Source organism: Euprymna scolopes, chromosome 28 (genome assembly GCF_053919585.1).
Source record: "Euprymna scolopes isolate OS-2025 chromosome 28, ASM5391958v1, whole genome shotgun sequence".
Lineage (NCBI taxonomy): Eukaryota > Metazoa > Mollusca > Cephalopoda > Sepiida > Sepiolidae > Euprymna > Euprymna scolopes.
The window spans coordinates 1,014,259-1,036,811 of NC_136509.1; the positions used below are offsets into that span (position 1 = coordinate 1,014,259).

At 34.1% G+C, this 22,553-nt stretch overlaps 1 protein-coding gene across 5 annotated transcripts in view; it reads right to left on the reverse strand.

Annotated features, from left to right (window-relative positions):
- LOC145249430 (uncharacterized) overlaps positions 1-22,553 on the reverse strand; it is a 111,418-nt gene that overhangs the window by 56,109 nt on the left and 32,756 nt on the right. Inside the window, exon 1 of one of the 5 annotated variants that reach the window (XM_080110984.1) lies at positions 16,034-16,835. The exons of the other annotated variants lie outside the window; for them this stretch is intronic. The gene's annotated coding sequence lies outside the window, so the exon portion shown is untranslated. Of the gene's footprint in view, positions 1-16,033; positions 16,836-22,553 lie in introns of those variants that run through there. 5 annotated transcript variants of the gene reach the window in all.

Genomic DNA, 22,553 nt, shown 5'->3' on the forward strand with positions numbered 1-22,553 from the left:
CCAGTCATTTCTTGTCTTCAATTTTAACATCCATCTTTTTCGATGCGCACTTTGCTTCTCTTTCTACGTGGAGTTTTTTTTTTTTTTTGCTTCTAACACAAGCTTGCGCACACTTCCTAATTTGCATATGCGCTTTAACAGCTACTGCTGCAAATATCTTTGCAAGTAAGCTATCCTACAGCTCCTGCTGATATTTTCACATGTGCCCATATGCACTCTTTTATCATATTTTTTCTGAAAGTGCTCAACTTAAATAGAGCTTTATAATTATTTTTAATAAATCTTTAGTGGGGATTTACCGACTAATCAGCAACTTTGCCAATTAATCGATAATCGGTCAATTTGCCGATTAATTGGCTGATTAATTACTTTTCTCTTTTCTATTAAATTTAAACCATTCCATCACTACCAAGTGACTTATCAGATAGCTTTGACACATTAACATAGTAACTGCTAATTTAACTTTACATTGAATTAAGTGTCTGGCCACTATTATGGCTTTTTGCCTTTATTAACTAAAATTACAAAATACAAAGTACAATTTCCAATTCTTAAATGAATATAATTAAACAATTAGATATGAAAAACAGAAATTACAAACTAACTACAAAGTACAAATTGTAATTCTTTAAGTGAATAACTATAAATTGAAGTTCTGCACCTGCTGCTGCTCTACTCCCCCTCCTGTTCTTACTGCCTTCCTCCTCTGCTCTAATAGTCTCCTCGGTATTTAAAGTTGACTACTTCTAAGTTGTAATGTAGAAACATTAGAGTTTCTCCATTCTCAGAACACAGCCTGTTTCTGTTATAGTTGCAGTTTCTAGGTTTAACCCAGCTTCTCCTGCTCTAAGTTTTGATTTGTTACTGTAGACTTATTTGAAGCTTAAAAGAGATACAATTCTACTTTCACTTTGATCTTCTTGACTCAATAGAGTTTGAAGAAGTGTATCCTGCCGACTCTGATTCATTATCAGTAGAAGATGTAGAATCCAATTCTTAATAATATTTTCCATGTCATTCTTTTGAAATATAAATTTGAATCATAGTCTAGTAAAATAGACATATACAAGTTTTTATCATTTAGATAGGATGAAACTCTTGTTTCCATTGATTCAATGAATTCTTCAACAATGGTAAGGATTCTACTAAAGTCAGAAAATATCAGAATTAGATTAGACAGCTTTTGAGAGAAATATTTCACTGGCAAGTAAAAGAGGAAGTTAACTTGTCTTCGTTTAGAATATAATTTAATTTATATTAACATAATTTATGACAAAAAATTTGCTGATAAATCAGCATCAGAAAACCCATTAATCGGCCGGTTATCAAAGGCCGATTAATCGGCCAATTTGCTAATTAGTACATTCCTAATCTATAAACATATATTTCATGTTTGAACCAATAATTGCCAGTGCTAATTAATTAACTGTATTGCCGGTCAAGCGATTTGAAATTCATGCATAATTATGTTGCTGAGTAGTGACAAAAACAAAACAGTTTTCAGAAAGTTGAAGCAAAAGAGAGGTAAAGTGTGAAGGGACGAAGTGATAATCATGAAAAAGATAGTGGTGAAGAATATTTAACCAAAAATCTCTGCCTAATAAATATCATTTGTATTATAATTTATTTCAACAATCAGCCATTGTAATTCATGACAGGCATAGACTAGAAATGCTAGACTCAAATTTTGTGCTCCTTATCTGTATCATTATTTTTACTTTTATGATGTCATACTATTTATGATAATCTGCTTTGTTTTTCGTGATGTCTCCAGGTAAAAGTTTCTAGAAAAATAGATTAAATGTATCAATGACAATCATGTTGTTGGTATAATTAGGTTATTGAGTTTTTATTATGTAACATGCATTAAGTGGTATAATAGCATGATATAGATGAACCATGGACTTTTTCCACAAAGTTTTAAACATGATTATCAACCACAAGAATTTACTGGGAATGATATTTTACAGTAAACTTTTTATATAAGCACTACGTTAAAATTAAAGAATTATGAAGCAATATATATATATACATATATTTTTTAAAAATATAATAATCCACAGACACGTGTTTCGTCATCTACGACTCATCAAAGTGGCTGAATCTAGCAAGACTCGAAATCGGGACCCCATGATAAGAAGCCTAAACCTCTACCACACGGCTACCTCGCCTGACTACTAAATGTATCATGTTTTTATGTAGATGTTTTTATTAGCGATACTTTTTGAATGAATTCAATTATTCATACGAAATTGCATTTTTACCTAAATGCGAGTTGGGAATAATTTTCCCTTTGACCAATTTGGTATCCCTTTAAATGGGGAGCGGCATATATTATTTTTAAAATATAATTTTTACCACTGACACGTGTTTTGTCGTCTACGACTCATCAGAGTGGCTGAATCTAGCGAGACTCGAAATCGGGATCCCATGATAAGAAACCTAAGCGGCTACCTCACCTGACTACTAAATGTATCGCATTTTTATGTAGATGTTTTTATTAGCGATACTTTTTGAATCAATTCAATTATTCATATGAAATTGCATTTTTACCTAAATGCGAGTTGGGAATAATTTTCCCTTTGACCAATTTGGTACCGCCTTAAATGGGGAGCGGCATATATTATTTTTAAAATATAATTATCCACTGACACGTGTTTCATCGTCTACGACTCAGAGTGGCTGAATCTAGCGAGACTTGAAATCGGGACCCCATACTAGCAGGGTGGGAGGTGGGGTTTAATGTGTCCAGATTTTATATATATATTAAAAAGTCATGATTTCAGAAGTAAAAAAAAAAAAAAGAAAAGTATTTGTGTGCCATCAGCTAGAATTGAAACCGAAAGTAAAACTGTAGCATTCAAAGCTGGTGATGTTACCTTTGTACCAACATGACATGCATATAAACTACTTAAAAATAAGCTAATATGAATGTATTACAATTTTTTTTAATATTGACCCATTTTTGACCCCTTAAAAATTATTTTAACCGGCTAAAGACCCATAAAAAAACAGCCTGTAAAAAATACAATCATTTGAGGCCCCTGGAAGCGATAGAGTTTGAAATATGGAGACAAACAGACATATAGCCGTTCATATATTAGATTTACATATTTTATTATTTATACCTGTCCTGGACAGGTATAAATAATAAACATAGTAGTTTTAAATTTTAATGGTTTTTTTCTTTGTTCGAGGATATATGGTTTTCTGACACTCCCAAAAAGGGAAAATTTACAAAAAAAAATAAATAAATAAAAAATAATGTGCCCCTGTTACTCACTTTTACCTAGAATACTTAATCTAAAATTCATAATTATGATAAGTTCAATAATTTGGAATTTTACCAAACACATGCATATTATTGACACTCATATGTGCACACCACTCTTTAACAACAGTTAAATATTGTTGCCACATCTGGGCTGGTGCATCTGCCACTAGTCTCTCGCTCTTAGAAAGGGTTCAAAAAGAGTTGCCAACCTAATAGGTTCTGGACTATCAACTAAACTTCAACCTCTGTCCCATTGCCGAAACATTGCATCCTTGTGCCTGTTTTACAAGTATTTCAATGGCAAGTGCTCTGACAAACTCCGAGCACAAGCACCCCCTCGATGACAATACTCTCAACAAACCGGACAAGCAGCAAAATCCCACCCCTACATCATAGTGATCCCTAGATGCCGTAAAGCCTTCTACTCAAATAGCTATTTCCCCTCGGACTGCTGCACTTCGGAATTCTCTTCCGAGCCCCAGCTTCTCTGACTGACATACAGAAACAGACCAAGAGCTGCATGTCTCTAACCAATACTGCCTTAAAGCAACACTTGTTATCACGGAGACCTCTTTGGCAACAAATGTTGGACACTAGAGAAATTCCAAGTTAACTGATAGACAAATCATCCTCTTTATATGGAATTCGGAATGAAAAATCATTTGTAATTCGTGGATCGCCAGTTCAAATCAGCATCACAGCATCTCATGTTTTTAATACAGTGTGTCCCAAAATTAACTATTTTAATATTAATTTATATTTCAAAATAGATGATTAATTTTGGGAGACCCTATATTTAGAACTACAGTATATTACACCTCATTATTTACAGATTTTAGTAATGACAAAGAAAATTCTTTGTGATTTTATTTATTGGGAGGGGAATCAGCTTTGCAGATTAGAAATAGCAACAAGTTTTGTTTCAACCAACAAGGAGATGTCATCAGTTCTTTTGAGTTCAGATTCAAGAGATATTCACAATGTGAGGAGAGAAATCCAGGGTCTGATTAGACGATGTCATCAATCATGATGTAGTAAAAAGTATAAGGTATTTATATCATTCGTCTGTGTTAATTAATAGTGACTGCAATTTCTATTATAGCCAACTGAGAGGTTATCCAGTATCAAGAAATATTCAACTCCACAATACATTCCAACCGAGAGATCTTCTTAAGATTCTAAATGTAACTGACTGTAAAAGTGCATGAGATGAATGTTTGTCTCTGGACTCCTGAATTTATCTTGAGGAGCTGCCTTCTAACATATATCTGTCAGCTAATCTTGCCTTTGGAAAATTAGAATTTAGCTTGCAAACAGAATGACATGCATCGCTACACAATTAAGCTGAAATATGCTCAAGGACAACCAGATGGCAGTTTGGTTGAAAGGAATATCAACAACTAAGTAGCAATCCATTCTGAGTATCTCAAGGAAATATACATAAAAAAAAAACATTTGCAGAAAAGACACATGACAAAAAATTCAGGTGAAACTCTATATCTAAAAAGAGTCATAGAAAAAAAAAAGGAGGGGGGGGGGGCAATGTCAAGCTGAGAAACAGAGAATCGTCAAGCATTCTGTGAAGTTTGTTCAAGAGATAGAATTCATTTTAGGAAGTAGTTTGCAAGCATTGAAAGACCAACTGAGTTATTTTAGGTGTCAAGCTCAACATCAGTGAAATAAAGAAAGTTACTTTCTGTGACTGCTTGACAACAATAAAACCTATTGATTCAAGCAACTAAAAACAAGCCGAGCATGCGGGGGTTCGCCTCCACGATTGAAAAATTTATTTTCACCATGACTAATGTTTGTGCAAAATTTTAAAAAAATTCAAGGCATCGTTATTGAGAAAAGTGCGAAAAAAAGAATGGATGAACGATTTGGGGGAGATTTTACCAATTTGCAAAGTGGTTATTGAGAAAAGTGCAAACAGATAAATGGAAGTGAATTACTAGGCCCAATCCCTCCTAAAACAGTGAGTTTGTTATATATTGGGACCCAATGCCAGTAAACAGAGATTATGTTAAGTAGTATGAATTTTAGTGAGGGTTAAATTAGTACATGTCAGGATAACCTAGCAATAAACGGAAATATACCATCTGCAGATGGCGGATTGAAGAAGGGTGTCAAAGGTTAACTCACAAAAGAAAATGTACAAGAAATGCAGATGTCAAGATATAGGAGGTGATGACATCATGCTTTCGAGGAGAGAAAGAAAAGAATTTTTAAAAATCAGTCCGAGTCAGGAAACGTTGGGAAAATGGCAGTTATTCTCAATGTTTCAAAGTTCTGTAAACTCGGTCCTGTCGAATTGACGGATAATACTTGCAAGAACGAGGTAAAAATGTAAAGACGTCTACTTGCATTATTTAAAAAGAAAGTTTTTTGCAAGGACGTCTATGACAGGATTAGACCCTCTGGTTCACAACGTCCTAGAATGTATGGTCTCCCCAAAATCCACAAGCAAGGTGTTCCACTGAGACCTATTTTATCAATGGTTGGTTCGGCACAACATTCTTTGGCTCAGTGGCTTGTGGAAATTCTGCAACCTGTGCGTGAGTAATATACCACACACTGTACCCCTGATTCTTTTCAGTTTGTTGATTATGTACATGGGTTGGATTCTAATGCAGAGACATCTTTTATGTGCTCATTTGATGTCTCTAGTCTCTTTACCAACATACCGTTGGATGAGACTATACGTATATGTACCGACGCGCTTTACGATGGTCACCTGACTGCTCTACGTTTTTCTAAAGAGATTCTTATTGAACTCATTTTAATATGCACAAAATCTGTGGAGTTTAGTTTTTGTGATATTATGTAGGTTGACGGGGTTTCAATGGGTAGTCCGTTGGCCCCAACTTTAGCAGATATTTTCGTCGGGTACAATGAATCTGTTCTGTTTAATTCTACAACAAAACCACTGCATATTTCAGATATGTTGACGACACTTTTGCTGTTTTTCCATCGCAAAGTGAAGCATCAATATTTTTTGATAGATTGAATTCTTTGCATGGAGCTTTAAAGTTCACTATGGAAAGTGAGAAGGACAATTCGCTTCCCTTCTTGGATGTTCTTGTCGAACGTTCAAGGGGAGGGCTTTCTCACTACAATTTATAGGAAGCCGACATTTACTGGCCTATATGTGAACTGGTTGTCTTTTGTACCAAAATCATGTACGGTCGGCTTAATTAATACTTTGGTACATAGAGCCCTGATGATTTGTTCACTTAACTGATTGGACGCCAAACTCGATAAGATCAGGGAAATATTCATCAATAATGGTTATCCTGTTGACCTTATTGATGACTGTATTTTGAAAAAGGTTGCGGATTTTAAATCCCCTAGAAAGTTTAGACCTTTGAAATGCCCGGTTTATTTAAAATTACCATGGATTGGGGAAAAGAGTAATAGACTTTCCAAACAGATTCGCAGAAGTATTTATGCTTTTATTCTGTGTCCTTGCGTTTGATATATACTACGAGACCTGCATTTCCTTCTTTTCACAAGGATAGTTTGCCTTACATCCAAAATAGCAATATTGTATATCAATTCAAATGCCAATGCGATGCTGGTTATGTTGGACGAACATCCTTGCATCTTTTGACTCATATAAACCAGCATGTTCCATCGAAGATCAGACAAGGGAGAATGGGGTCTGGTAGTCTCCGTCCTTCTGCAGCCTTGGACTCTGCTATTGGCCAGCATTTGGTTGACAACCCGTGCTGTGCCGATAGATATAAAATTGAATGGTTCGAGGTGCTACATAGAGCGGACTCCAGAAACCATTTAAAGATTTTGGAGTCTCTCTATTGCGGTGCAGAAACCTTCTTTATGCTGGCAGAAAGAAACATCTAACACATTGTTTCTCTTTGGAGAACTGTGAACCTTTCTCCCATTTTTTTTTTTCTTTCCCCTCGTTGTGCCATTATTTTAATTGTTTTTTAAACGTTAATAAACTTTATTTTAGTGTCCCCATAATTTTTTGGCACATTCAATAGTTCCCCATCAGAACTTTCGACATAGTATTATTATTTTTACGCTATCGAGAGACTTCCGCCCATTATATTTAAAACTTTATTTAAATTCTGTACCTCTAAACATTTATTTATATATATATATATATATTTTTTTTTTTGTCACAACCATATATTAGGTTCAATATAATAATTAATAGAGAATTGTCTCTATACTAATAAGTCTGTAATCTGCATGAATTAAAATATCATCTTACGACCAGGCAATGCTGGGAGGCCTACTAGTATTTAGATAACACCAGCAGTTGCGATGAAGATTTTTACTTATGAGCACCAAAAACCAAATGGATTATTGTATATATTGGCACCAACTTATTTATTCATTCTTTGCAATAATTTAAATTTTAATTCCAACTTAAAGTAGAAATTATTATTTTCGATGACCTTTGTCATATGATATTGCACACGTCCAGTCAATATTTGTGTACAGATGCAATTTTTAGATCATGCCCATTTCAATGTTGTATCCCGTGCTTTTTTTTTTTTTTTTTTTACTTAAGAGTCACTACTTATCAAGACACAAAGGCCATTCAAAGATAAAGATTAATGAATGTAAGGTGGTCGTGTAGTAATCGTTAATGGTGTATATTGGTTAGAATTTGATTATTTATGAGGATGGTTCAACAAGAACTTGTTTACATTGGATTTGGAACCTATCATGTTGTATTCAACTAGGAAGCAGAACAACAGAACAGTGTTTCACAAGCAGGGAGTTCTGGGAAAGAAACTTTGTTCATGGAATCTGCATTTAGATTTAGGCACAGATAGAGTGTGTGTGAAATCGTTTATAGTGGTTGTAACTAGAATAGTGTTTTTTGTGAAAGTTTTGCAAGGGGGGGGCATAGATTGGAGTTCAGTCGAGCTCTTACCATGAAAATGATAGAACAGAAACAGGCTCGCACGTCTATTCTTTGGGAAAGAGGTCGCAGGGAAGAGAAAAGGGCATCACCTACTAGGTTTTGAAGAGGATTTTGAACTCTATCAAGGCTAGATAGGGCATGCCAAACAACTCCTGGCCAGATGTGGCAACCCTACTCCATTTTAGGGCGTACCTGACTCTTATATGGATAGAGGATTGCATCAGCAATGATATACCTTCTGGAGCAGTAGAAGGATCCAACCATTTTTACAGTGATCTTGGAAACAGATTTCATGTATGTGTTGCATCTCAACTCAAGAGTGAAGGCCAGTCCCAGAAGCTTGTTTTACAAGTACTTTATGAAAAATGCTGTGATAAAAACATAGCACTTTTGCCCCCTTGACATAAATACTCCCAACCAATCTGACAAGCAGCAAAATCCCACACCTTCACCGTTGGGGGAGGGGGGGGTCGCTGGATACTGGTAAGTCTTCTATTCTAATAGTTTTTCTTTCAAACTTCTAAACTTAAGAATTCCCTCCCCATTTCTTGCATCCCTGATTGTACTGACATGCACAAGTTTAAATGTAATGTGAACAGAAATCTTGCTGCTCAACTCCTAACAATCCTGTTAGACATGATCCCAAATAGTAGCCCCTTACATCATAGTGGCAATATGCCTTGTTTGAAGCGAAAAAGAATTTTTTAAATTTCAATTGAAAGTAGCATCTGCAATATTAGAGATGCATTTATTACGTTGAAAACAAAGTTTCTGTGGAATTTAATTTTCATTTTAAATGTATTTTCAAATAAGTTTTCGTCATAACGCCTTTATTTTATATATCATTTTAAAGAGCGTTATTCATTCTATTTAATCATTTAAATTACAACTGTTTTAAAACAATTTTGTCTTTTTTTCAGAACATTGAATACAAGATGAAAAAAAAAAAAAAAAATTTGCACAATTTTATTTCAATTCAAGCGAGGCTGAAAAGTTGCTGAAACAGCTTGCGATATCAATGAAGTGTTTGGCACAGAAACGACGACGATAAGAGTTTTGAAGTTGATGAAGATAGTGGTCAGCCATTGGATGTTGACAATGATCAATTAAGAGCTGTAATCAAAGCCAATGCATTCACATTTGTTCAAGAACTTGCTTCTAAATTAAAGATAACGTATACAACCACTTGAGAGATTGGAAAGATAAAAAAAAATTAATAGGTGCCTCACGAATTAAACGACAGCCAAAAGAAACGCCATTATGAAGTGTCATCTTCCCTTTTTTTACACAACAAGACCCGTTTCTTGACGAGGTTGTGACTTGTAATGAAAAGTGAGTTCTTTATGACAACCGGCAGTGCTCAGAGTGGTTAGACGCTGACGAAGCTCTACAACACTTCTCAAAGCCAGAGTTGTAGCAAAAGAAGGTCATGCTGACTGTTTGGTGGCTGTGACTGGTCTCATCCATTAGTTTTTTTTTATATGCAGGCGAAACCATTAAGGCAGAGAAGTACTGTCAACAAATGGATGAAATGCACCAGAAACTTCAATAACAACACCCAGCATTAGTCAACAGAAAAGGCCTAATTCTCCTCCATGACAATGCCCGACCACACGTTGCTAAACCAACCCTGCAGAAGTTGATCATATTAGACTACGAAACTCTGTCTCATCTGCCATACTCTCCCGTCCTCTCATCTTCTGATTACCATCTTTTCAAGTAGCTTCACAATTTTCTGTGTGAGAAATGCTTAAAAAAAAAAAAAACTAAGCAATATAAAAAACACCTTCAGCAACTGTACCACCACCAGAATGCAAGATTTTAACATTACTTGCATAAATACACTTGTTTTGTATTGACAAAAGCGTGTTGATTCTGATGATGCATATTTCGATCAATAAATTTTTGCTTAAGCCGAGATATGTTCATCTGAATTTAAAAGTTAAAAACCACTTGGGAATACTAGGCATTGGATGTATTGCTCTGGGACGTAAAAATTTTCAGGTTAATATCTGGAGGTGTGTTTAATACCACTAGGAGAGATGCAGCCTCAGTTTTCGTTAAGCCATGCATCTCGGAGAAGAAAAACGGATGTAAAATCCGAGGTCTACTGTCTGCTCTGTTTTGTGACAATCATTTGCACCGACTGAGGTTAACAGTGGTTCCAAAAAGCGGGGATGGTCCTACACAAAGCCTTTACCACTATAAACAAACCATCCGTATGGATTTCGGACAAGTTAGTTGCCCAAACCTCATACATCGTGATTCAATGGGAGAGTCCATTTTTTTTATGAACACACACACACACATATATATATATATATTATTATTAGAGTAGATTTATCAACCTTTGTTTCTCACTGAGTTGTAGAAGTAAAAGGAATTTATCGCCTTTTAGACATCATTTTATTTATATTTGGGATATTTTTTTTTTATTACATTTTCACCCCAAACAATGTAGGGGGCTACTATCAGGGACATAAGCTACAGGGGTACTATGTGGGGAGTTGGGCAGCAAGATGTCGGTTCACATTACACTTGAACTTCTGCATGTCAGTACAGTTGGGGAAGCAGGAACCTGGAAGGGAATTCCAAAGTCTAGCGGTTCTGAAGAAGAAACTACTGGAGTAGAAGGCTCTTACCTATAGGGATCTCAACTGTGAAGGGGTGGAATATTGCTGCTTGTTGGGGGTACTTACGTTGAGAGGGTACAAGTGCTTGCAGTTCTTCGGACCATTCACCGAAGAACTGCAAGCACTTGTACCCATTCGACAAGCACATATTCGAACATATTCCACTATTTATTCATATGGAAAAGCATTTCATGTCATTGCTAAGTAAGAATAATTTTTCACTATACAGGAACAGATATATTTTGAAAATGTATATTCATGGATACATGTTTTGTCATCTTATAATCTATCAATGTGACTGAACCCAGTCTCAAATCTCACTAGTTTGGCTAACCCTGTGAATAAGAGAGAGAAAAAAACAGGCGAATATGACTGGAATGAATTCAGGAAGAGAAGCAAGAGGGTAATCATAATTCATTCAATTTTGAGGGTATCTTTTTGAACAACAATATTACCTAGTTTTATTTCTCTGCTTTGTGTGTATAAAAATTAATCACCCCTCACCCTACACAGGTGAAATGACCACATAGCAAACAAGTTTGGCCTCTAAGTTTTTTGTTCATCGTTAATTTTGACTTTATTTTTTTAACATGAATAAAAGATCTCAAAGTGTAGTATCTGTTCTTTAGATGCGGCACTTCCATTTCTCGTTCTCTTTCAGTGGAGGAGAAATCCTTCACGACTGAGACAATTTTTATTTTTGTACCTTTTCTCCACGTTAAAAAACGACCCTGGTGTCTAACTCTGTCCCGTGGGGAGGCATTGTAAATAGGTACTAAAAGTGTTTAAAGATGACGGACCCTTAATTTAATTAAAAAACCGCTGCACTGCAACCACTGCATATGCAACGTTATACTTGTGTATACAAAGATTGTATACATAAAAATGTTTCCCACATTTTAATGCTTGATATATTTATCCTCAAAATGTAACATTTGTTGTTTTTAATGGAACAGGTATTTTAAAAGTAGAAGTAGTAGTAATAATAATAATAATAATAATAATAATAATAATAATAATAAAAGTAATTCAAACTTTCATCACTTCCCATTCCTCACAAGAACACATATCACCAGAAAAACAAACAAAAAATAAATAAAACTATGCCTCCTGCTTCCAAATTAACTTAAAACCAATATCACATAAACAACACTTGAAAGTGTATTTTTATTTTTCCAACTGGAAATTATTTGCGACGTTAAAAAAAAAGAAAAAAAAATAGACGATAGCGAATAAAAATATTCTAAATAACAATACAATGAATGCCGCCGCCGCCGCCACCACCACCATCATCAATGGTGCCACCTACTACACCAAACAGAATCGCCTATCTCCAAAGAATTTCTATGCCGTTCGCTTCGATTATATATATTGATTTTTTCACTCATTGTTTTTATTGTCATCCGTAAAATAAATTAACCGATATTCTAGCCAATGAGAACTTGGGTAACATTGGGAACAAAATCGAACTGCTCAGTGGATTTTCAGCATCCTTTAACCTATTTTTGGCGGGAAGAGATCGATATTTGCAGTGTGTAAAACGACAGTGGGATGGGGGTGGGGTGGAGAGTGTTGGAATCCGAAGAGAAAACAATGTCAGAATTTTAAGGTAGAAAAAGGAAAATACCAATTTGATGACAAAGTTAAATATCATCATTAGAAATTATAACTTCATTATCAACATCACATTCTGGTTAACGTTCGTTTTACATACGGGCATGTGTTGGACAGCTTTTTGTAATTGAATTCCATGTTTATATCTGGTTAAGTTTCTTTGAAAGTTATTTGGGCGTTTCTACAGAATTGGGACGAGATTTTGTAGTCGATAAATGGGTGTTTTCATATAAAAAAACAATGGTTTCAACTGATTTTTTAGCAATTCTAATAAGTTACAATGGTAGTTTCCAAATTATGCAGTCGAAATTACCTGAATATAGCTGAATTATTAAACAAAACAACTTTAACCGTGTTAGCAGGTGAAAAATTCCCGCCATCTTGTTGAAATCAAAACGGAAAATTACCACCCTTTTGAACTCTCATTGTATTACGATTGTTTTCATCAAATTCTATTTTTATTTTCTTTAATAAATAATTTTTTACCTCATCAATTTTCCTAATTTTTCGATATAATCATCTTAAAAATACGAGGAATACGTAGATACCATTGTCTTCCTGTGAAATTCAGTATTAAGATTTCCGAAATGTCGTCCCAATACTGTAGAAGCGTCGTTATTTGTTTAATTGATGCAAGATTTTGTATACTGGATGCCATTCTCATACAAACGAGTGACTAGTGAGTGAGGTGATCGAAACCAGTGTTTTTATCAAGATATCTCCAAGTGATTGCCCACAAATGCGAAAGAGCACTTCTTCCTTCATCTCAAATATTATTTTGATAATGACTACATTTAATTCAATTGCATTTGCACACTGTGCATATAAATAAAACATTTCATAATGCGAACAATATTTGGCTTTCGTAAAGAGTTGCAGTTGCACTGCTTTGTTTACAAAGCCGTTCGGCGGAAGTGACGTCAGACGTATTTTAAGGTACGGATGACCAATATAATAAAATGTAGCCATTTAAAGCAAAACCGTTATTAAAAAAAATGTTTTGGGACCTTTTTTAATCAAACATCAGAGGTGTTGGTAATTTATTTTTTACGTCAAACAAAAATATAACTAATAAAAAAAATATATTCATGAACCGTTCTTTTTCCAACGAGATTTTGTTTAAAAAATATTTATAAAAACTGATTTTTTTTTGTTTGATTAAAAAAGGAACACTTCATAAACATTAGAAAACAGTTCATAAATATTTTTTACAACAGTTCTGTTTTGATGTTTGATGTGAAAAAAAAAAAAAAATTATATACAGTGTTGGTCCTCCGTACCTTAAAATTTGTCTGACGTCATTTCCGCCGAATGGATTTGTAAACAAAGTGTGACTCTTAACGAAAGCCCAATATTTTTTCTTCATCGAAACAAACAGAACCCCTCCCCCAATAAAATTTCTATTATTTACATTATTCGTTATTTTCATATTTTGAAAAATGTAACCTCCGGCCTTCAGAAGTGCCTTGTCTAAATCAGAAATTTTAAACTAATTTATTCCACAAGGGTAGATTGCTCTCGTTCTGTCAGCCATAAGCAGGTAGAAAATACAAGTAAATTATATACTTAATATCGTCTAAACTGATGACTGCACCCTTAATCTCTAAAACCGTCATTTTCAAAAGGTAAACAAGTAGTTTGTTTTTGTTTTATTTTAAACCTTTAAAGAACAGATTAAAATGACTGACTTGTTTACAAAGAAACCAAAATGCATTCTAATGGATTTACTTACGGTATAAGATTATTATTATTATTATTTTTTTAGTACTTTATGGTGTTGCTCTTTTGATTTCAATAATAGTAAATAACTGTGCAAGTTACGCAGAGGTGAGAAATACATATATGAACAGAGACGTTATCACAATTATTAATATATAGATTCGATATTCAAAGAAAAAAAAAATGATGATGATGACAAACATTTTTTTCTTCCATGGATGATTTTAATGAAAATAGTTTTCTAACAATAAAAAATAAATGGCGGACCTGAAGATTCTTGCCCCCCCCCTTTCTATTTTTATTTTAAGCTGATTATTATCGAATGGACACTAATCTACAAGATTATAAAACAAAACACAAAAAAAAAGTCAATATTTAAATATTTGGAGGAATGCCTCTGCTGCTCTGCTCCGTTTCTAATACAAAGTTAGATCATTCATTTTAAAATCACTCGATGTTTTTATAGGCTAAATTTCGCGAATTTAGCTTTTTTTTAAAAAATTAGTTTAGCCTTTTTATTGCGATTTTAAAAAATAATCATAAAAAAAACAAAAAACTAAGCTGCTTAGCTTAACAAAGGCTAAATTCGCGAAGTTTGGCTAACTGTCGGGTGGTTCTAAAATGGATGATTGATTTACTAAAATGTTTATTAGAAACTGAGCACCCCCTCCAAATATTTAAATATTGACTTTTTTCATTTTTTTTTGATAACCTAGTAAGTAGATAATAATCCGCACGCACACAAAAAAAGAGGGGCAAGATTCTTCAGGCCCGCCAAGTAACTTGTAAATTGAAAAAAAAAAAAAAACACAAAAAACCAACAACAACATTTTTTTGTTCGTTTTAAACGACACTATTCAATTCATTCTAAAAATAAAACAGTAAAATTGTTATCGACTGACATTTTTTATTAGACTTTTTTTTTTTTGCTGCTGCTACCGCCGTTGTCATGGTAATAGTAATAGGGAAAGTGCGCGTGGGGAGGGGGGTGAGAGATGAGGTTGTTGTTGTCAAATTACTTAATAATTGGCATCGATTTTTATAGCTTTCAAAGAGAAAAAATACTTTTAGAAAACGAAACGTTTAAAAATTATATTTTGTAGTTGCGTTAATAACGAAAATAAATAAACAAATAATAATTTGCAAAGGTTATCGAAAGAGGTGGAGAGTACTAGGAATCTGAAGAGACTTGTTGTCACCTAAACGTCAGAGTACACCACCGGTTGTTGTTATTGAGTAATCTTATAATGATCTGTGTGAGAACTCCTAGTGAGTACAAACAACAATAATAATAATAATAATAGTAGTTATAAAGTTACGAAAAAATATTAAATTAAAAATGTATATTTTTAGGGTTTTTTTTTTCATGTCAATATTATTTGTTAGTATTTCCTACAGTTTAAGACAGAAATTAAGATATTTAACTCGTGATTTTACTAACAAAAAGATAAAAATTAGATAATTTATATCAAATAAAAATTGTTAAAAAATGAAAAAGAAACTAGCTAAAAAAAAAGAAAAAAATACAACGAAAACCGTAGATCTTGCTCTCCCCCTAGCTAAAAATATATAAATTTAAAACAATCAATAAAAACAGATTTTTAAAAAATTAAGGATGATAATATTGTCAACTAAAAATAATAACAGAATAGAAGAATGGGGGGGGGGACAGAATTAAGAAAAACAAGGTGAAAACATCTTGATGCAATGGAGGAAGAAATAAAAAGGATGATACGTGCAAAACATGAACGCTGCTGGGTGGGGTGGATGGGTGTGGGTTGTAAAATAAGAACGGGTGGGGAAAAAAGGGAGGAAAATGTCATGTCAGAAGAGAAACGAAAAAAGAAAAGATTCTGTTTTACAGAAAAATGGAGAAGAAAAAAAAATACTTACCGTTTTTTAAAAGGAAAGTTGCCCCATTTTGTGTGCTGCAGATCTTTGCATTTGGTAAATGATGTGGTGACCGCCGCGTCTACGGAAATCAACCACAATCCGAAAGTGTTGCAAGCTTTCCGCAGATTCTCCATTATTATTTTCCGATATGGATTGCAGCTAGACTACGCTCTCTGCGATGATGGTCAAGTTTGTAGATGAGGAAGTTTTTTTTTTTTTTTTAACTTTTTACTAATGTAGAAGAGGGAGGAATATTATTAACTTGTCACTTCTTAAAAAGAAAAAGAGAGAGCGAGTCAATGATGCATATCTTAATCATCATCAGCTGGCGAGGACAGACAGCTAACGATGAGAGTGTCGGGGTGGGGTTTAAAAAGAACTAAACATATTCCGCGTCTCATCTGCACGAAGCCCGCAAAAGTACAGCCGACAGCCCTTCTTGTAATTCTGTCCCTGTTTACCTGGAGCCGCATTAAAGTGCTGGATTAGCAGGTGTGGGTTGTAAGAAGGTGTATGTAATCTATCACGAAAGGCATAGAATTAACCTTTAGTACTTAATCCCAGGACATCATAGGCGACCCCCCCCTCCCTACCCCAGAGATCCAATTTCCCACCACTACAACATCCAGAGAAATTGGAATATAGTAGTAGTTGTACTAATGCTACTGCTGCTGGTCGAACGCCAAGCAGGTCAAGTTTTGTGTACTCCTCTTAGCTTCATTATAATAATTGAAACTGAAAATTTGCATTACAGCCGAAGTAAGAAAAGCTGCAGCAAATCAGATGCATAAATGAGTATGACGTCACCTAAGGTTGGGTACAAAATAACCAATGAAAAAGCGTTGACCGAAATATTACCATAAAGTCACCAAGGGCTTCCGAACTTTGACCAATCAGAAGAGCTTGACCGAATTTTCTTCCACTGTTCCCTCGTAACCCTTTAATTATTGTGTGACCAATTCTTTTAGGGAAATTATTTACCATTAAATACTAATGAGAAAAAAAATAATTGGGGATATTTTTATTTAGAGATAATTAGACCTTTTTAATGGGAATAGCGAGACCATTCTATTATGCGAATAGAGAGACCGTCTTTAATGGGAGTAGAGAGACCGTCTTTAATGGGAATAGAGAGACCTTTAATAGTTGTATTGAGAAAGATTTTTTTGAAGAATTAGAGATTATTTGATAGACAAAGAGGGAAAATTGAAGATTTTTTTATTTGAAATAATAAAGTGAAAATTAAATAGAAATAAATGGTAAACCTGAAGAAAAGCAAAAATAGAAATTTTTTCATATAGTATTGATTGACTGCACACATATTTCCCTAACCCAACCGGAAAGGAGAACTAATTACATAAGACATGTCTCAAATGTTTGTTTCTATAATCAATGTTTTATAGAGATACCATCTCTAGATGATTGCCCATGATGAAGGCTAAAGAGTATGTCACCTAAAATATTGCTTTGATATTAACCATATTGTCTGCAATTACATCTACACACTGCATATAAATAAAATTAAAAAAAAAAATATATGAAAGATTTATTGATGAGAGCAGCATTAACAATATTTTATTTTTCTCATCAAACTATTGACAAAAAAAAAAAAAAAAATAGATAAAAATGTGATAAAAAAAAATAACTACAGTAAAATTTGTATTATTTGAACAACTGTTCTTATTCAAATGTTAATGCCATATTTCAGTGGATGATACTTTTTTATTTTAATCAAAACTTTTTTCCAAAAAATATTCACAAAAGTATTATAAATAAAAAGAAAATTTTAAAAATATAAAAATTACCTTTACAAAATAAATGTGATCACAAAAAAGAAATGAGGTGCCTTAAATAAGCTTCCAGGCGTTTCTTGTACAGGCATTTAAAATTGTTGTACACTCTTAAAAATTCAATGTTATTGCTATACATCTTATAAGATGACTGACCGATTTTTATGATTTCAGGTTCAAATTAACAATTACAGCATGAATTGGAATACACCCTACTAAAGCCTTATTGCCACAGCTGATGAATTTTAAAAATGCAATCTGGATGTGAGGACACTTTATAAGAACGATATGCAATAAAATTCTGTTCTAAACTTGCAAAAAAATGCCACAGAAACGTAATGCTTCAGACTGCTTTTAGACCATCTTGCATGTATTGAGTATCAGTTTTTGAGTGGCATAAGAGATTCAAGGAAGGCAGGGGGTCTGTGAGGAATGATGGAAGGTGTGAGAGGAGTAAGAAGTCAGAACACCAGAGATGATTGGCTGAATAAAAAATGTCATGGATAAGGACCGTCATGTGTCTGTCGAGACAATAAGTGCACAGTTTGATGTCAGTGTGGGAACTGTACATACAATTATTGACGAGGAACTTAAGATAGGGAAGATTTGCACCAAGTTTGTCCTAAGGGTGCTCAGAGAAGATGAGAAAGACGTTGTCATGAGAGCAAGATGGGCATCAAGGCAGTTCCTCACCTGCCCTATAATCCAGACCTTGATTCCTGTGACTTTTGGTTATTCGCTAAGTTTAAGGAAAACCTTACAGGCTCATTATGAAACAATTGAGGAGATGAAAGAGACTGTGACGAGGGTCATTGATATGCTTACACAAAAGAACTTCTGTGAGGCCTCCCAGAAGTTGTTGGAATGGTATGAATGCATTACAGCCAGAGGAGATTACTTTAAATAAGACTAGAGTTTCATACATGTATTATCAATAAAAGTGGTTATACGTAAAAAGTCTGGAAACTTATTGAAGGCACTTCGTAACTATCATAAAATTTTTATTATTCAAACTACTGCCCTTCTTGGATATTGTTCTCATGTTTCAACCAATGCAACACTTAACTTTTTCAGATACATCTTGTCGAACTTTGGAATTTTGAACTGAACCACAGCAGCAGATTGTTCTTGTTCCAAACACTCCACATAATATATTGCAGTAGAAGTGGATTATTGTATGCTATCTATTTATTAAGCAATAGCATCTTTTTTTTGTGTGTGTCTATTTGAAGATAAAATTAATTAAAAATTATTTGAAAATAAAAATTTTCCAAATTCAACCAAATCACATAAAACTCCCCCCTCGAAAATTCTAAAATCAAAATGGTCCGAAAGATAAAAAAACATGTCACTAATTAATAAAAATGGAAAAAGGGAGAAATTAAAATAGTGTATCGACAGATGTAAGTTTCATCTACAAAGCAATTGCTTCATTGGAAAAGACGATGTGCTACACAAAGAAAAACCTGGAACCCAACCCTGGGTCCCTGTATCTTTGGAGTTCACCATTAGAATAGTGAATGGTTAGAGATCACTCAATCGTTTCATGCATTCAGAGTAGAGAAAGTGCAAATATAACAAAATGAGAACATTAGTCTGAAAATGAAATTTAATTATTGTTGAGCAAACTTTGCACCCGAAATAGAAGCATGCCAATTCAGACAAAATCAAGATGGTATTCATTTCAAAAAGATGATGACTGTGACATATTGTTACATATGGAAGGGGACAGATGCCAGTAATTAAAGGAACAATGTAAAGAAGTTTGAAAATAATATTTGTTAAAAGAAAAAAGCTAGAATTGAACCGAGTATTCAAAAGTTAAAAGTCAATATATATTGCAATCTCAGGAATTTAGTGAATTGTCCATTATAGTAAAAATAATTAAATAATGATAAACCAGAGGTAAGAGGACAATGGAAAACAAAACAGTATTGAAATTTGTGTAGCTGAAAGCATGTTGGAAGTCATATATGTAAATCCACGTGAGAACATTCACGTGGCTGGAGCACGTCTTTGACATCACAAAGAAAGATATTTACAATATATTTAGAGAGTCAGGAAGTCAGTGTCAGAGAGGAGAGTTGAGTTAGCTGAAGCCCTTTTGGAAGCGACCAAAAAGGGAAACAACAAAATGTAGAAATCTAAAGGCAACTGAATTCCTGATCATCATCCAGCCAATTGGTGGAATAAATGTCATCTTATATTTTGTAAACCTGTATCTTCATTTGTCCTTTTTCAACTATGACAAGTAATGTGATTTCATCTATCATATTTGTAAAAGAACTTTGTATGAAACACCCTTCCATAAAGTGTAACTGAGTCCCCTCCTTCAATAATGAATTCTGTATGTAATCATTATATAAATGTTGTATCGTCGTCTCCGTTACATGAATGCCTTGTCCCCGCTACACTACCATATGTCTTAAATTAAAATGATCTTTTCTGATCCCAAGAATATTTGTTTTTGCTAATTTCTTATTGTGAATCATTCAACTCATCTATACATGTCTAAAGCACCTCACACACACCCACACAAAGTAGTTCTTTGCAGGGACGGACTGCCAACCTGTGTGTGCCAAGTTCAAATCCAGTTCATTCCACAGAAGCATTTTCATCACACAAACATCGATTTGTGCCTACCTTCCTGAAGTTCCAGTTCTTAATTTTTTAGATGAGGGCTGATTTTTTGGATTACTTGTTTTTATTGGACTATTGTTCTTATCTTGAGTGTGATTTGTGCAACATTTTGGGTTGATGTAGCCTCCGACCTTCTTATTAAAGTTACCTGCCCTTGTCAACCAAATTTTTTTTCCACATACAAAACCAGTGATAAAAACAAAAACCTCAAGAATATGAAACCATCTACAGAACCAGTAACCTTTCTTCTTTCTTTTCCAAGATGGCGACTCGCATGCCCCACAGAAGGTTGAATGTTACACCGACTGAAATGTTGCACAAATAACATTCCTGTAGTTAATAAAATAACTTTAAAGTTTGACTTTATCATTTAATTGTATTCAGTTATTATTACTTCACAGACGATCAGTCTTCTTCAGTTTTATGTTCACTTTACATATTAGCATGCGTTGGTTGAACGACAGAAAATCCGACTTAAAACTGATCTATCTCTGATTAGATCTTAAGTCCATTTTTATCATTTCTTCTCATGTTTTTCTTGTTTTTATTTTTTTTTATATAAACTGGACCTGTTACCTTAATTGTTCTGCATCTAATAACCCAAGAACTCTCATCCATTGTTTCAGCGTGTCCATGCCATCAAAGTTTCCTATTCTGTACGCATTTTCCTGTTCTGTTCAGATTTAATTTTCCTTCAAGATTATTCAAACTAAACCAGTCTTGGAGACTCAACTTACACATCTATTGTATTATTCTTGTATCATTTCTCTCCATGCAACGCATGTTCTCAGCCCTTGCTATCATAGTAACAAGTGACTAGAACACACACTGAAAACAAATTGTGATGTTTTAGAACTAAAACAAGCCAATTCTGATTGGAAACTATCTTGGACATGTTACTATGTCAAAAAAGGTCATTCTTGGACTGAGGCTTGATGCATGCTGATAAAAACGAGTTGACAAATTGAAAACACAGATTTGATACAAAAATATCAATTTGTTGAAAAAGGAAAAAGAAAAGGTTTTATTGAATAAGGGAACCAGAATTCTTTTCATTTATAGTGAATGAACCAATAAAAGAAATGGAAAAAGTCATCCCAGGATCGAGTATTGCTGCCACAACTCGAGGTGCTGCTCAGAGCATATTTTCTTGCTTTAAAAAGAATACAAAATCTAATGAAGGGTTTTCCAACCCCTTAAAAAAAGGGACATTAAGTTTTTTGTTGTTTTCTTTTGTTATTTTCACGAAAGGTACTCAACTGAGCTCCAATCTCTGGTTCATCCACGTCATGAATGTCTTTTTAACACCTCTGCAAAACACTTTCCATTCTTCCTCTATGTGCTTCATATAAAACTGAATTTCTATTAACTGAGTTTTTTCAAAAAGCTAGCTGCAATCTGTAGTGGGATAGGGCCGTAAGTGGATGGTAACATTTAATGCTATTAAGACTAAACTAAGCTTCTTTTCTCTAACTACAAAATGTCTTCTCAACCACTGACTGTTATAATAACATCCTATCTGACCTATCCTTTAAACTCCTCAACCTAACATTCACAAGAAACATGAAATATAAAAAATGCATTGAGGACAATGCCAAGGTTGCTGCAAAGAAGGTGGGCTTCTTCTACTGTGCTAGAACATTACTCATCCCAGAGAGCATTCTATATCTTCCAAAGCCACAATTCATCCATGCATGGAGTATTGTTGCTATATCTGGACTGATGCATTTACCATTAGTCTCTCACTCTTAGACAGGATTCAAGGAGTCTGAAATCTAATAGATCCTGCACTATCGGCCAAGCTCCAAGCTCTGTTCCATTACCGCAATGTGGCACACCTGTCTGTTTTACAAATACTTTAATTAGCAATATATATGGACGATAAAATGCTTTAGATAATCACAGATTTATAAGGAGTTCTGCTAAAACCCATCATATTTTAAACACCAAACACTTTAAGTCCTCAAAATACCACCATTTTGTTCGGAAATAAATATACCACAGCTGCTCTCGGCACTGAAGGCAATGGTATATTGGGAGCGGCAACAGATATATATTTAATCTCTATTTAATGCCATCTCGTCAGCATC